The sequence below is a fragment of the Anabrus simplex genome, chromosome 1 (genome assembly GCF_040414725.1).
Source record: "Anabrus simplex isolate iqAnaSimp1 chromosome 1, ASM4041472v1, whole genome shotgun sequence".
NCBI classification, from domain to species: domain Eukaryota; kingdom Metazoa; phylum Arthropoda; class Insecta; order Orthoptera; family Tettigoniidae; genus Anabrus; species Anabrus simplex.
The window spans coordinates 797,507,661-797,519,549 of NC_090265.1; the positions used below are offsets into that span (position 1 = coordinate 797,507,661).

An 11,889-nucleotide genomic window follows, 5' to 3' on the forward strand; every position below is an offset into this window, starting at 1 on the left:
ACGTCACACAGACACAGATAGGTCTTATGGCGACAATGTGGTAGGAAAAGACTAGGAGTGGGGAGGAAGCGGTTGTGGCCTTAATTAAGGTACAGCCCCAGCATTTGCCTGGTGTGAAAATGGGAAACCACGGAAAACCATCTTCAGGGCTGCTGACATTGGGGTTCGAATCCACTATCTCCCGGATGCAAGCTCACAGCTGTGCACCCCTAACCGCATGGCCATCTCGCCTGGTCTTAAACATTTTAAGGATATGTCATTGTTTTTTAGTGTTAAGAATATCATGTGTTTATCATCATCATATTTTAGGCTGAAGATGTCTTACAAGGACGAGATGAAACATGTCCCTTTTAAAAAATGAAGTAAAAAAGGAATAGCATTGTACTGTATTGTAAAGGTGGAGTCACTCAGTCATTAAGACCTTCTATCTTGTTGAGGCAGACAATACGTATTAATTATGAAATCTATTTCTTGTGGTATATTGAGCAGTTTTCTTTCAGAAACTTTATTCCTTCCTTCCACTAATTGCAGACAGGAAATGTATGAAAGGTTGACTTGTCAAGATTTCTAGAGTATACCTGAGTGAAAATCAATAAACACCATTATTTAGAAATTATCAGGAAAATTATCTGCACTGCCATACAGTTTAGATCCGCCAAGACACTATTCACATCCATGCAGGGATATTCAGCACAAATATGGTCACATCTGTTTGAAACAAATTTCATCTAAAAGTATACAAGTAACTATATCCAAGAGATATAAACAAATGTAATGAATAGACACACAAGGTAAATAAGTAAATAATTTATTACAAGTAAATTACAGATTGTACAATTCTACTATATACATATGAGGAGATGTACAACTCATAAAACCAAATATAATCAACAACTGAAATAGTTACCCATAACGTTTAAAACCAAATAAGATAATTGTACAGTGTGTTGTGTGATGTACATATTTGCTGATCATGCTTAACCGAATAACAGACTAAGTCTGTTAACGCTCCTAACTTACGGATGGAAATTAACAGCACTTAAACAACTAGCAAATGTTAACAACAATCAACAGCAGGGTCCAAAAAGTAGCACAATGCACTTCACACCTCACAAGAAAAATCACCCTAGGCCTAAGGCATTTGTCTGACAATATGAGTTTCAATGTTTGTCTAAAAATGCTCAGTGAAATTTTATATCATCAAAAAATAATTAACAAATCTTTGAAGACAAAAGAGAAACTTGACTTTCTGCCAGTTATTTCTGAGGTTGCTGGAGCCACCCTGGTTAATTTTGAGTTCTGAGTTTTGTTTGGGGGCAGGAAGGCAAGGTGCTTAAAGCAGGTCATTTGGGTGGAAAGTTCAGACATAGTCTTCTGGATTAATGGCTTGTGAAACGAGACAAAACTGCAAGGATCCTTGACTGAACAGTCATGGTTAAGAATATTTAGCTTTAATAACTGCATTGAACTTGAAAGAGACTTTCAGCTTATTAGGTCATGTTGAGTGCATGCCAAAGCGATGTCAAATTCGTCATTCTTGTCCTTTGGCATGTATTCGACAACACCTCATATACTAGAAGTCGACTTCAAGTTATAGTTTACTTCTGAGAAAACATAGCAAAGTCTTCACAAATTCTCAAGCTTTCTAGCAGTTCATCTTGTTTCATGTGAAATCAAAATCAAAATCCTGTGCTATAAGCCATGAAAGCACAAATCTGATATATCTGATAATATATGATATAATATCTTTAATGTATATGACTGATGTAGAAAAAAGCGTCCAAGGTATATTCACTTCTTAAATGCTCATAGTTTCCTATACAGTATTAGTGTGATTTATTTTATTTTAATATGTGTTAAACTGTTGATTTTTTTGTAATTTGGTTGGAAAATCATAAAAATTAGTTTGAGCTGCTTCGAGCAAACTCCTGCATATAGCCCGAGTACAAAAGGGTTATACTTTGCGAGGGTACTTCACTCCCATAACAGAAATATATTTTTCATTGTTCGATCATGACATTAAATATGGGGAAGCCATGGTTCTGTCTCTAATAAGAAGATAAAATATGACTACTCTTGAAACATGAAAGAAGGGCTACAGATTGGCAGAGTTTGGTGATCATTACTTGCCACTGGTCGATAGAAGAATGGACACACTGGGTCACACTGCAAAAATCCTGAAAACACCTACATGAGAGAGAGGCGAGTTGACAGTGACACCAGCACCAAGCCTTCTTGTTACTATAAAAGTGTGGGCACCCACCCAGCCCGAGTCATTTCATCTTGACAAGGGCTACTGAACAGTAGTTGAAACATAAACATATTTATAATATCAAAACAGCCTAACATCTCAAAAGAAGAAGCTTGTCAGCTGACATCAGTAATTTTTCACTGTTCATCAAAGAAAATATTTTAAACTTAATTTTATTTTATACAAATGTAACAACAGCTTGTTTAATGTATGTTAACATCTACTATATTGAAGAGTGCCTTCATTCCTAAAATAACTTCACAGAAAAGACAAATATGGACAGTAGTAGAGCAAGGCTGATTCTAATACACTAAGTCAGCAATTTCCCACAAGGTCATTGACCCCTGGCAAGGTCACTGACCACTAGTCAATGACATCATGGCAATGACATCATACCTTACGTACATGAGCATGCCTAACCTCACATAGGTAAGGTTATGACGCCTTAACCCACCGACGACATGATGTCAAACCTTACATATGTGAGTAGGCCTAACCTCACATTGTAAGGTTATGACGTCTACCCTAACTTGTAACCACGTACACTAACCTAAACACATTGGGTTAGGTTAGGGAACCGAGGTTTTGTTTTGTTTTGTTTTGGGTGGGTGGAGAGTGTTCTCTCCTCCCTCCCTACCAAAAATAGGAGGATGGGTGAGTGAGAGATTGCTCTTTCACTCTCCCTAGAGGTCCACCGCCTTGGTGGTCCTCTACAAAAATTATTGCCTGGCTAAGAAGCCAGGCGTGGCCACCTCTCTCTTGTGAAAGTGTGACAGCATTGTGCATCGCCTTTTATTTCATCGTTGTGCGGGTGGGAGGTGGACGAGGAGTGGGGAACCATGCAAAGTGGAGAGGGAGGTGTGCACGCAACAGTGCCCGCGGATAACAGCGCAGTCATGCGGGAGACTTGAGAAGTAACTATCCACAACTTAGTTTTTTTTTTTTTTTTCTCCACCTTGTCGATACATTAGTTACTTAAGGCAACTTATTGGTTAAAAGTGGTACATATTTCGTATATTACAACATCTTCAGCCACATACCACTGTTTAGATGAAAAATTCATATATTGACAAAGTATCAATGCTTTGAGAGAAAGTTGAGAGAAAATTGAGAATTTTGTTTTTAATATTGTAATTTAATCTTCTTATGCTCTTTTTAAGGACACTTTCTCTCAAAGCTTTGATACTTTGTCAATATATGAATTTTTCATCTAAACAGCGTTATGTGGCTGAAGGTGTCAATAATATACGAAGCATGAACCACTTTTAACCAATAAGTTGCCTTAAACAACTAATGTATCGATAAGGTGGAAAATAAAAAATTAGCTGTGAATCTGTTAAGTGCGATACAGACCATGAAGTTGATTTTGTGTAAGTAACTATCTATTGAAATGACAATCGAATTGCGATAGTCATATTAAAAGCTAAATGATGATCAGTGTGCACAACCGTGCGCCCCTCCGGTTAACAGCGCAGTCATGCGGGGGACTTGAGAAGTAACTATCTGTCGAAATGACTAACGAACTGCAATAGATATGTTAAAAGCAAAATGACGATCAGTTTCCGTATCCACATGCCCCTGCGGTTAACAGCGCAGTCATGCAGGAGACATGTGAAGTCATCTCGAATTGCGATAGTCATGTTGAAAGCAAAATGTCGATCACATCACGCAGCCACCCTGCGGATAACAGCACAGTATGTGGGAGAGTTCTGAAGTCATTGTGCATGCACCTACATGACACCTCGTAATCTGCAGGCCTTCGAGCTGAACAGCGGACAATAAAAAATTATTATTATTGATTAAACAGAATCATAATTTTAGTAATTATCATTACAATTGATGTGCTATCTGATGGTATGTTGTTGAGAATTGAACTCAGGCCTCCAGTTGTAACAGTTAATCACATTAAATGCTACACCACAATAATTTTAGTAATTAACATTACAATTCATGTGCTATCTGACGGTATGTTGATGGGAATTGAACCCGGGCCTCCAGTCATGGCAGCTAATCACATTAACCACTACACCACAGTGATGGAAATAATAATCATATGGTCACATCTACTATGTGCAGTTATTTTGGATTTTGGCACAGATAGCTGAGGAGAGAATCGAGGTCTTATGGTATCAATGGGATAGGAAAGGCATAGGAGTGGGGAAGGAAGGGGCTGTAGCCTTAATTAAGGTATAGTCCCAGCATTTGCCTGGTATGAAAATGCAAAACTATGGAAAACCAACATCAGGGCTGATGACAGTGGGGGAGGCCCGAACCCACCATCTCCCAGATGCAAGCTGACAGCTGTGTGCCCCTAACCGCATGGTCAACCCATTTCCCAGATGAAAGCTGACAGCTGTGTGCCCCTAACCGCATGGTCAACTTGCTCGCTAATTCGAAATAGCCTATTTTACTCGATGTACAGTCTAATGAATGTAACGAGATAACAACACCCGGCAGAACAAAGAATTAAGAACACATATCTGATTTTTTAAATGATATAGAAGTTTATTTTGGTTTGATTAAATGGAATCATAATTTTAGTAATTAACATTACAATTGAAGAGCTATCTGATGGATTTTTTAAATAACCGAATGCCCTTCAATGTCAGGACTGATGACAGTGGGGAGCTCGAACCCACCATCTACTGGATGCAAGTTAACAGCTGTGTGCAGGGCCAGATTAACGGGGGGGCTAAAGGGGCTGCAGCCCCAGACCCCGCGTGTCAAGGGGCCCCGGCCCTTGGCCGAACCTAAAATTGTATAAAATGGCCTGCTGCTCCACCTCCATGGATGTATATGAATATTTACGCTCGCAAAATATCGAACACGCACTCTTCCTTCCTTCCTTCCTTCAGCTGTCGGCGTTAATATTTCATCACTGCTAGAATCAGTTAGTGTCCGGAGACACGAATCGTCGCTACTTACGCACTGTAATTATTGTAAAGGTTATTGTTGACAAAAATTTAAATCTGGCAGCTTGCGAGTACGGGCAGAGGGGGAATGAGGAAGACGTCTAGGAAGTGAGCGGGAGGGGACAGGGGAAGCACGGTGGAATGCGTATGCTATACTTTATCTTTGCATCAGGAAGAGAACTTCCAGTTCACCTCTGATTATTGAACCATTCATAAGTTATAACTGTAATGTTCTTGTAAAATGGATAGAAAATATTCTAGTGGTGCCAAAAAATGTAAAATATGAGACAAATGTAAAATATGTTTTGGCATTATGAAATATTAACATGAAAAATAGAGAAAAATTGTAGTCTATTTCAACACTTCCCTATTCATCAATTTAAGTGGAAGTAGTTCTATAACGACTTCAGCATGCTAGTCTTACGTGATGTTACGAAGAAGGGCCCCCACATTTTTAAATAGCCCAGGGCCCCCAAACACCTTAATCTGGCACTGGCTGTGTGACCCTATTTGCACAGCCAACTCGCTCGCTAATTTGAAACGGCCTATATTACTCGATGTACAGTCTAATGAACATAACGAGAAAATGAGGACGATGGTGTCACCTGACAGGACAAGTAATTGAAAAAGAAAAAAAGGAGGAGGGCGTGTGTGAAATTTATTAAGTGTGTGTTTTATATGAATAGGGTGAGCTAAATGATGTGGGTAGTACACAGCCTTCACATACTATCAGCCGGGAATCAAGACTTAAACATCATTCTGTTCACTTCTTGCAAGTTTAACAATGCTCGGAGCTCCTACACTGCATGGAATTAGCTAGAACGAGAACTTCTGCAGATACAAACATGGAATAGGTGGCCGTGAACACTACAGAACCCGATAAATACTTCTACTGTACAATAAGATAGAAATTATTATATTTAGAAAAGTACAATCACCTCCGTACAGACAATGAAGTCCCTTGCAGGAGTAGAAAGTAAAGTTTTGACATGATTCTGTGGGACAGAGTGGTTAACTCTGTATCAGACCGTTCTTGCACCAAGGAATTAAACCAGTACCAAAGTCTGTTTTAAATACCGTGTGTCAAAACTTTCGTCCAATAATCACCAGACGAGATAAGAAGGATCAGGGAAATTAAAATGAGGGTAATTAACAACCCTCTCACTAGCAATTTTTCATCCAGAGTGAACTGGGAGGCAAAAACTGTGAAGTCCTTCTAGACGATGTCTGTGTCCTAATAATTGGGATATTATCCCTTCAAATGCCACAAGTGAAGCCCTAATGTCGTCTAAAACCATAATTATATTGCAAAAACCGAGCGAGTTGGCCGCGTGGTTACAGTTGCGCAGCTGTGAGCTTGCATTCGGGAGATAGGGGGGGTACCGTGTCTGTTATTTTACTGCACCCATGGTGCATCAACCCCCCCCCCAAAGGGCCATTACCTACCAAGCGTCCGCTGTTCAGCCCCCGAATGTCTGCAGTTAGGTGTTAATTATTTTATGTTTTAATTTAATTTCTTTTATGCTGTATTGTACTGACTGTTCTTTCTCGGCTTTTATATGCCCCTGGCTATATTTTTATAACTGGATGCCCTTGCTGACTTTAGAGAAGATATCCGTTTCTCTATGGTGCTGGGTTTGTGATGAGATGAATCTGATAAGATGGACTTTTTATAATCGGGATGCCGTTCCTGACATCAACCTCATCAGGGAAGATAATAAGGTCAAGTTCGATTTTTATAACTGGATGCCCTTCCTGACATCAGAGAAGATATCCATTTCTCTACGGTGTTAGGTTTGTGATGAGATGAATCTGATAAGATGGATTAACTGGGAATGCCCTTCCTGACGTCAACCTCATCAGGGAAGAAAATAAGGTCATTTGATTTTTATAACTGAATGGCCTTCATGACGTTAGAGAAGATATTTGTTTCTCTGTGGTGTTGATCGGTTTGAACAACACATGTTCTTTCTCTGTTTTATATTTATTGTAGTATAGATTATTTGTTTTGCAACTATATTCATCTTACAAACTCAACTCCTCTGCTGAAAACTTCTAGCGTGTTCTGTTCACCCCTGACCACATTCTATCGTATAGAGTGCGGCTTATCGTTTGATGTGTGAACAAAGTCTGCAGACAGTACCATGAAGTCAGTTCCTCTGTACTGCTGTGTGTATGTGTGTGTGCATGTTCTAGTACTATTTAACATATAGTAATACTAATTCAATGATTATTTTATTTTTTAAATTATCATTTACAGTGACCGGCAACAGCAGTGAACAAACTCAATATCTGTGTAAACCATACATCCGGTGTGCACATCGCTGTTCTTAAAAATGTTGACGGAAAATGAACTTTGAGCAATATGTGTGTGTATATACAGAGTGTTTCAAAAATAGGGGGCATAACTTCAGGTATGTATTTGTTATATGTAGACAACCAAAATAGTTCATTACAACATGTGTCCAGAAATGCTTCATTTCCGAGTTATGCCCTTCACAACACTGAAATTCACCGGAACGTTTTTCTTTCCGCAGGTTGTTGCCATGAAAGGAAACATTAAGAGGACACTCTGACGGTTCATTCTGAGACACAGGTTACATTCATTGTTGTGTTTGGCGTTCGTCTGTGCGTCATGTACTCAACTGACTGGAGACTGTTGAAAGAGTATCAGTTATATCCTTATCATTTGCAACGTGCACAGGCCCTGTCAACAACAGATTACCCTGCACGAGTTAGGCTCTGTCAGTGGTTCTTGCAGCAGCGTGGTACAAATCCAAACTTTCCTACCTTAGTGTTATTTACAGATGAAGCACAATTCACATGAGATGACATTAATAATTTCCACAATCAGCATGTATGGGCACATGAAAACCCACATGCAACTACCCAATCTCATCACCATGTGTGGTTCTCCCTCAACATGTGGGCCGGTATCACTGATGATCGATTAGTTGCACCCCATGTACTTGTAAACAGACTTACAAGGCAGGCGTACACAAACTTCCTGGAAAACACCATAACTCACGTTTATGACGACACTCTACTGATCCGTCGTCAACACGCTCACTTCATGCTTTATGGTGCTCCTGCACAATTCAGTCATACGGCTCGCCGGTACTTGGATTGAATGTCTCCTGATCGACTGATAGATAGAGGTGGCCCGATTGCTTTGCCTCCACGCTCACCTAATCTGAACCCTCTAGATTTCTACTTATGGGGCTATTTAAAATCATTGGTATATTCGTCTCCGGTGCCTGATGTGGAAACCCTTCGGAATTGAATTTTGGCATCGTGTGCGGACATACGCAATACTCCTGGAGTTTGGGGTCGTGTTCACAGGTCAATGAGACATCGATGCAAGGTCTGTATTCAAGCAGGAGGTGGACATTTTGAACATATTCTGTAATGACAATGACCTGCGGAAGAAAAACGTTCCGGTGAAGTTCAGTGTTGTGAAGGCCATAACTCGGAAATGAAGCATTTCCGGACACATGTTGTAATCAACTTTTTTGATTGTCTACATATAACAAATACATACCTGAACTTATGCCCCCTATTTTTGAAACACCCTGTATATCAGCATGTGATCGAATCCCCCTCTCTTTTATGAAAGCAGCTTGCTACAAGTTCACCTGTTTTGCAGAAGGTAAGTATATACACATTTATGTGAAAGAATATATATATTCATATTCGAAAGTAAAATGAAATATCAGAGAATTTATCTGCTGTCCAGTCTTATCTTCAAATCTTGTGACTTGATTTCATCCATAATCTGAAAAGTAAGATGATTATAAAATTTTTCGAATAATATTACATATTATTATTATTATTATTATTATTATTATTATTATTATTATTATTATTATTATTATTATTTAATAATTTTTAAATGATTTTTGTTTTCTATTAGGCATTAACATCATCTGTAAAAAGAAGACACTCAATATCAGAGTCGCAACACTGTACAAAAAACGTGCACTGATTGTGTATTTTTGGTTGTAACCACATCGCAGAAGTCTGTGCACACTGGTAGATCAATATCCTCTTCACAGAAGTCAACGCATACAACACTATTATCTTTTCAAGGTATGTATTATTCTTTTATAAAAACATTCACACGATGTTGATATTTCAGTAGGTCAATAATTGTAATTGTTTTTTTAGAATGGAAGCAATTAACAATCTCGATCAATTCGCAGGATATCCGTCACGCAGACTTTCTGAACTTCCTGTTGATCAATCATTCCATGTTATTTCACAACAAAGAATATAACAAGATTCGGTGAGAGAATTTTATGAACATGTGTCGATTTTAAAGTGTTTTTACCAAATAGATTTAATGCACTTTCTGTTCGATTTTATATAGTTATTGCAGCAGTGCAGTATAGTTTCTCATCTGTAATATGTATCCGCATGTGTATCGATTGTGTATGTTATTGACACATCTGCATATTGTACAACTGCTCAATCTCTGCTTTCTTCATATTGTCAATTTCTAGTCACATCATCTTCTATCATATTCTGTTGAAAGGATATGCATACAAGACAGAAAATTCACAATCTGTGCGAAAGCTAAAAGGTGTGCGTTCAAGTGTACAGTAGTTAGACATTTACATGTGCAACACTATCGTATTGTACATCTAAAAATGCTGCTTTTTGTAGACAGATGAGAATACTAGCACTCTGGCATCATGTTTTTACAATTGAACAGAATAAATGTTCATTAATTGCATTTGATAATAAACGACAGTGGAAAAGTGATTCTCTTACGAGTGTACCTTGGGGGATACAAAACCTTATGTAAGTGAACGCTTGACTCCTAAAGTACCTCACACACATCAAATGATGAATAATAGTCACTAACAGCTACAGCTAATAAAATCTTAATCAAGGCTCCCTTTTCATGTTTAACTGAAGGAATGGCTTCTCGTTTGTATATGACTGCATGTGTTTGAAGTGTGCAACTGTTCAATATCAGCATTCTTTATACTGACAATTTCAATTTCAATTTCAATTTCCATTCACATTATCTTCTATCATATTTAGTCAAAAGGAGCGGTTCCTTGACCACCTTTCTCGGACTCTCTGTTTTCTTGATTTTCCCCTCCGTTATCCAATGAATGTGAAACATCTGTTTATTGACACACTATGAATATCAGCCACATCAGTGAGATATGCCTGCTGAATGTCTTTATCAGTGACCATACAGCACTTAGAACACATCTGGTTTATTGACTGTGAGGCTTCCCAGAACATTTCATATCATAATGAAAGGGGACAGCTCCAAGCCATTAACGCAGACTGTGAATGGATCCAAGACTAAATGCAACTGATTAACAGAAAGTGGCACTTGCTGTAATTCTGCTAGTTTAGGTTTAATTAGAACAAGCCATTTATTCACAATTGCTATTACTTCAGAATCATTATCAACTTCATCTACATTCACAATATGCTGAAGACAATTTCACTCTTCTATGCCACAGATCGTTACAACGAGAATGCGAACTGTGAGCGCACCCAAAAAAGAGTTCTGTGATGTGATCAGTCCATTTGTCACATTCTCCCAATTTCTCCACCAACTGGCAGTTGATAGTCTGAGATGGTAAATTCTGCATTTCCTCATCCAATTCCCACACCATATCAATGTTCACCTTTATTGATCTACCACTGTCTACATCCAGTTAAGGAACCACTCCTTTTGACTAAATTTGATTGAAGATAATGTGAATGGAAATTGAAATACCAGTTGCACACTTCCAACACATACAGACATATACAGACAAGAAGCCATTCCATCAGTTAAACATTAAAAGGGAGCCATGGTTAAGATTTGATTACCTGTACCTGTTAATGACCATTATTCAGCATTTGTTGGTGTTAGGTACTTTAGGAATCAAGTGTTTACAGTTACTGATTTTAAAATTTTAAAATTGACAGTATAAAGAATGCTTTGATTGTAAAATTGTACACTTAAAAAACATGCACACACATACAGACGAGAAGCCATTCCTTCTTCAGATGTGGATTTAATAATCCAATGTGAATCCAGTAGTATGTGTGGACTTTAATTCTCAGAGGGGGAATGTTGTCAAGGTAAGTCCAGACAGAAAATTCACAATCTGTGGAAAAGTTAAAAGGTGTAATACCAATGTCGTTGGTCCATTACTGGACATTATAAATTTTCCAGCTAACTCATTCTTGGTGAGCCCAATTTAGCACATTGGGGCAAAACGCAGCAACCAGGAATGAGTTAGCTGGAAAATTTATAATGTCCAAGAACGGACCAACTACATTGGTATTATAAATTTACTCATTTGGGACAAATATTTCAGGTTCCCTATGGGAATCAACATCTATATCATCAGGTAAAAGGTGTGCATTCAAGTGTAGTTAGACATTGTCAGGGGTCAATGACCTCGTAGGAAAATGCTCACTTAGCGCTGACTCAGTGTTTTAGAATCGGCCTTGCCCTACCATTATGGACATTGCATTTTTTAAATCCCCAACAACATACCCAGAATTTTTTAAAAAATTTACTAAACACTTTCACATCTTTTTCGGTGAGTAAGCATGTAGGCAACGATGATGATCACATACCCTCGACAACTACTGTACATCACAGTAACAGCAAGAAAAGACAAAAGAAAGAACAAATTTCATTTTCAATGCTGTCTCGGAATGATTAACATTATTAAAAAAAGCATTGAAACAACATGCATTTGG

General features: G+C 38.3%; 1 long non-coding RNA gene across 1 annotated transcript in view; it reads right to left on the reverse strand.

Moving 5' to 3' along the window:
* Positions 1-792: 792 nt before the first annotated feature.
* Positions 793-11,889, reverse strand: part of LOC137496978 (uncharacterized) — a 14,877-nt gene continuing 3,780 nt past the window's right edge. The window contains exons 1-2 of the long non-coding RNA XR_011017556.1: positions 5,002-11,889; positions 793-4,952 (exon numbers count right to left, since the gene is read on the reverse strand). The exon at positions 5,002-11,889 is cut by the window's right edge and continues 3,780 nt beyond it. This is a non-coding gene — a long non-coding RNA (uncharacterized lncRNA). The remainder of the gene's footprint in view (positions 4,953-5,001) is intronic.